Genomic DNA, 6,000 nt, shown 5'->3' on the forward strand with positions numbered 1-6,000 from the left:
GTTTTTTTTTTTAATTATTATTTTTTTAATGTTTATCTTTGAGAGAGAGAGACAGACAGAGCACCAGCAGGGGCGGGGCAGAGAGAGAGCAAGACACAGAGTCCAAAGCAGGCTCCAGGCTCTGAGCTGTCAGCACAGAGCCCGATGTGGGGCTCGAACTCACAAACTGCGAGATCATGACCTGAACTGAAGTTGGACACTTAGGCACCCCTATTGTTTTGTCTTTTCAAAAATTAAATTCTTAGCGTTAATGTTTTTGTTGTTAAAATAACGCATACTCAACAAAGAGCAACTTTTTGAGTACGCATTACTCACATAATTTAAAATAGGGGGGTGCCCAGGGCAGCTCAGTCAGTTGAGCCACGGACTCTTGATCTCAGCTTAGGTCTTCGTCTCGGGGTCTTGAATTCAAGCCCCGTATTGGAGTGAAGTCTACTTAAATAAATTGATAATAACAAATTAAAAGAGTTGCTGAAAGAAATGCTATTGTTAAATGTAGTCCCTTCGACTTTTTCTCTGTTCATGTGATTCCTGCATTTTTGGTCAAGTGTCGTCATTATTACACTATATTAACTGAATTTTCTGCCTTTTTCCTTACATTCTAATGTAAGTGGCTTTTCTGGCTATTATATAATGTAACTTGAAAATATATAATCTCGCATTTATTTTTTAGCATTATTTAAAAATATTCTTTCAAAAAACCCAAAATTAAAAAGAAACCCATACAATAAAATAAAACAAAATTTTTTTTAAATTTTTTCAACATTTATTCATGTTTGAGAGACAGAGAGAGACAGAACACAAGCAGGGGAGGGGCAGAGAGAGAGGGAGACAGAGATCTGAAGCAGGCTCCAGGCTCCGAGCTGTCTGCACAGAGCCCGACGTGGGGCTCGAACCCACCAAAACATTCTTTCTTTACTAGGAAGCCACAGAGGAGACCCTTTCCCTCCATGTATGAAGTCTCTGTTCGGAACCACAGATAGCAAGACTATGGGGTTGATTTGAATCTGAAAAGCTTTTGCTCTCTTACTTTCTCAGTATCTCACTTTTTTATTTTCTTTCTTTTCCCCCATTTTCTTAAGTTATAGGACTGGGCTGCAGTAGGGCATCTGCTTCTCACTGGCTTGTACCTTTGGACAATGTACTAACCCTGTCGGTGCCATCATACCCGGGGCACCCGGGTGGCTCAGTCAGTTACGTGACTCTTGATGGTGGCTCAGGTCACGATCGCACAGTCCGTGAGTTCGAGCCCTGTTTTGGGCTCTGCACTGACAGCTCGGAGCCTACTTGGAATTCTCCCTCTCTCCCTCTTTCTCTGCTCCTACCCCACGCATGCTCTCTCTCTCTCAAAGTAAGTAAATAAACTTAACAAAGTAAATGAGGATAACAGCGGTACTTACCTCTTTGCCATTTATGTGTTTCTTTGCTTTAAGAAGCAAGTATTTCGCATGCAGGATAAGCCAGATACTGTTGTAGACACTTTACAAATACTAACACATTAAATAACAGGGTTGTGAAGATTATACGAATAAAGTCACAGCGTAGCACATGCAGCCAAGAGCATCAGTATCCTCTGTCTGCTCATCCATTTCTTTCCTCTGGATTTTTGTTCATTTTAGAAGTATCACTGCTAGAGGGGCTCAGTCGGTTAAGCGTCCGACTCCCGCTCAGGTCATGATCTCATGGCTCGTGAGTTCGAGCCCCGCATCGGGCTCTGTGCTGACAGCTCAGGGCCTAGAGCCTGCTTCGGATTCTGTGTCTCCCTCCCCTCGGCTCCTCCCTTGCTCACACTCTGTCTCTCTTTCAAAATAAATAAAGATTTAAAAAAAAAAAAAAAGAAAGAAGTATCCCTGCTAGGGGAAAGCAGAGGGAGACCAGCCAGCCTCCTGGTTGAGCAGAAGCTTTGAAGGATGTGGAGGAGTTTTCCATCTAAGGGAACAGGAAGAGAAGGCAGGATTGCAGGAGGCGGCATGGCCCCAAGTTTCAGGAGTGGTGAGGAAGCCAGTGTGATGCAGAGTCCAGGAGATGAGATCAGAGATGAGCGTACTTGCGGGAATGGGAAAGTTTACAGAGACTGAAAGCTGGCCTCTGATGGCCAAGGAGAATCTCGGGTTCCAATCAAGCTTCCTTTCTCTAGGACATTTCTTTTTAAAAACAAAAAACAGGGGCGCCTGGGTGGCTCAGTCGGTTAAGCGGCCGACTTCGGCTCAGGTCACGATCTCGCCGTCCGTGAGTTCGAGCCCCGCGTCGGGCTCTGTGCTGACAGCTCAGAGCCTGGAGCCTGTTTTGGATTCTGTGTCGCCCTCTCTCTGACCCTCCCCTGTTCATGCTCTGTCTCTGTCTCAAAAATAAATAAACGTTAAAAAATTAAAAAAATAAAATAAAAACAAAAAACAAAAACAAAAGAGCTTTGTAGAAATATAACCCACATGCAAAGAATTCAGCCATCTAAAGTATATCATTCAGCGTCTTCAAGCACATTACAGAGTTGTGCACCCAATGCCACAACCTTACACTGAGAACACTTTCATCGCCCCCAAAGGGAGCCTCATACTATCCACACTATTTCCCTAGTCTCCACCCTCCCTCCCAGCCTCCGGGAGCCACTAATCTACCTTCTGTCTCTACGGATTTGCCTACTGTGGACGTTTCCTATGAAAGGGATCACACAGCATATAGGTCTTTTGTGGCTGGCTTCTTTCTTCTTTCACTTGGTGGAATGTTTTCAAGGCTTATCCATGGATACTGCCTGTATTTCTTTTATGGCCGAATAATATTCCTTTGTAAGAGTAGATAATATTTTGTTTATCTGTTCCTCAGTTGATGGACATTTGGGTTGTTTCCGGTTGGGGGCTGTTATGAATAACACTGCTGTGAACATCCATGTACAGTTTTTATGTGGACGTGTTTTCATTTCTCTTGGGTATATATCCAAGAGAGTAGAATCGCTGGGTCAAAGGGTAACTCTGTGTTTAACCCTTTGAGGAGCTGCCCAACTTTTTTCCAAGCCACAGCACCATTTAACTACCATTGAACTCACAGCTACTATCCTTTTGTGAGGGTTCCAATCTCTCCACATCCTTGTTAACACTTGGGTATTGTGTGTCTTTTTGATAACAGCCATCCATATCGGTGTGAAGTGGCTTTTCATTGTGGTTTTCCTTTGCATTTCCTTCATGACTAATGATGCTGAGCACTTTTTCATCTGTTTGTTGGTCATTTGTATGTTTTCTTTGGATAAATGTCTATTCAACTCCTCCGCCCATTATAAATTGGGCTATTTGTCTTTTCATTGTTGAATTCTAAGGGTTCTTTACATATACTGGATATAAATATTTTTTCAGATATGATTCGCAAATATTTTGATACAGATAGACTCATTTTATGGATTTTTTCACTTCCCTGATGGCATTTTTTTTTATATTAATACAATTTATTGTCAGATTGGTTTCCATACAACACCTAGGGCTCATCCCAACAGGTACCCTCCTCAATGCCTTGATGGCATTGTTTATAGCACAATTTCTTAAATTTTGATGATGTCTAAAATTACCTATTTTTTTTTTTATCTTGTTGTTTATGCTTTTGGTGTCACATCTGAAGCCATTACTAAAGGTCATGAAAATTTTACTCCTAAGTCCTATCCTAAGAGTTTGTGGTTTTAGCTCTTAGATTTAGGTCTGTGGTCCATTCTGAGTTAATTTTTGTGCCTGGTGTAAGGTAGGGGGTCCGGAAAATTCTGGATATCCCATCAAAAATCAAGGACTTGAGTATTTATTGCTAAATGAAAAATGCTGGGGCGCCTGGGTGGCTCAGTCAGTTAAGCATCTGACTTTGGCTCAGGTCATGAACTCACGAGTCATGATTTCACGGTTCGTGAGTTTGAGCCCCACATCGGGCTCTGGGCTGACAACTCAGAGTCTGGAACCTGCTTCAGACTCTGTGTCTCCCCCTCTCTCTGCTCCTCCCCTGCTCACGCTCTCTCTCTCTCAAAAGTAAAATTAAAAAAAAATTTTTAATGAAAAATGCTGTAGATTTTTGACCACTGTACTTAGATTTCAGTGCAAGAACTCGGGCTCATTATCTTTGAGACAGGTAATAAAAAATAAATTACTGCTGTTCATAGGAAAAACAAAATAAAACCCTCATCTCTCCATTTACTAATTATTTTCTATTTTTCCATCTTTAGTTCTCTCTTTCTCTCTCCAAATCCTTTCCTTTTCTTTTTCCCCTTTCTTTCCCACTCCTTTATTGTGTTGTAATATTATAAGCATGTTCAAATATTAAGGAACACACACACACACACACACACATCCTTTGTATAAAAGGGAGAACTGCATAAGATCCATCACATAGATAAGAATGATTTTATAAGTTCAGTGCAGATTCAAATATTGTACTCTCCAAATCACTCATGTTTGCTTTATTCCCCTCAGCAATGCCTGGCCCTTGAGGAAGAGTTGATCTCAATGACCTCATAGTGGCACCCACTGAAGCAGCAAGAGTGAGACACCTCCTTCACTTTGCCCTCACTGTTTTTCCTATGCCCAACCACCTTGGCTTTTCCTCATGCTTCTTGGTACCTCTTGGGTTTGCTCTCGCTTCCGGAAGCTCAGCCCATGAGGCACGGACCCCCGGCTGCCTCCACAGAGCACCACCCACATTGGAGCTCAGTTGGGCACTGGGCTCTTGCAATCCTTAACTCGTTAGTTGTTGTCCTGGGTATGAGACATACATATATTAGCCTCCCTTTGGACCAGTATGAAACATCTTCTCCCTTGGATCCTAACTGTCCCACAGGGAGCACTATGCATTCGTGCTGCCCTTGGCCTTGAAACCAGGCTGTGCTCACGAGGGGACATTCAGAGGTAGAAGGGGGCAGCAGTTGTTCCTCCAGGGACAGAGCGGGAACTGGTGTTGGGTCAGGGCCAGACTGGCAGACCAAGCCTGGAATCCAGCACCTACCGTCCAGAGTTTTGTGCCTCGCACGCCCCCAGTGCTCTGGGCAGAACCTCTCACACCGGCGGGAAGTGCACGGAGTCTGGTGGCAGGGCGCTGAGGGTCTTGGAGCCAGGCCCCACCCTCACCCAGTAACCCCTGGCTCTGGGGCCGAACAAACCACAAGACCTGTGTGTCTGTGGGTCCCCATGTCTAAAATCAGAATACAAAAAAAAAAGTGCCCGTCTCTCAGGCTGTTGCAAGAATTAAGTCATTTCATAAACAGGATGTGCTTAGCAGAGCACCTAGTAGCTAAAGGTGTTAGTTAGCTGTTGTTATCACACAAAGCCAAGCGGGAGGAAGGCTGGGCGGGGAACTAGGGGTAGAGAGAGAATGCGTGCAGCTTCCCTGCTCTGCTGCGCGCACCCTGGGACCCCGCACTTTGCATACAGCTGGCGCACAGACTCTCTCCACAGAAGCCCCGGAGCCAACTGGCACACAACAGGGCAGAGAAAGGAGCCGCTGTTGCCAAAGCCACAGAATAAAGACTTAGCCTGCTGTCAAGTGCCGAGGGATTCCTTTTGTCCAGGCACACTCTCCCCCGCCCCCTTTCAAATGAACATGAATAAACGGGGTATCCAAGGCCTTTGTCCTCCTCTCAATCCCTCCCGAGCTCAATGCTAACCTGCAGGCTCTTGGGGACCTTGGTGCAAAGAAAGGTGGTCAAAGTTAGAAACCACCGGGCCCTGCATGGTTACAATTCAGAGCACATTATTATTACTTTTAAATCATTTTCAAAACAAAAACGCTTTACCTTTTTTTTTTCTTTTTAAAGAAATGGGCACGTGTTTACACAGCTTAACCAGGCTCCCCACAGAGGCAGCAGGGGCAGATCTGTCGGCTCCCGTGGGCTCCGTGGGCTCCGTCCTCGGGATGTCAGGTGGGCGGTACAGGGCCCCAGCATCTCCTCGTTCACCCCCATTGGATTAACTCTCTGTCCCCAGGGGCCAGGTCATCCGGAGCCCAGCTGCAAATGCAAATGTGTAATGAGAAAAGGTGCAG

The sequence above is a fragment of the Puma concolor genome, chromosome D3 (assembly GCF_028749965.1).
Source record: "Puma concolor isolate L17-30 chromosome D3, mPumCon1.1.hap2, whole genome shotgun sequence".
Classification (NCBI taxonomy): domain Eukaryota; kingdom Metazoa; phylum Chordata; class Mammalia; order Carnivora; family Felidae; genus Puma; species Puma concolor.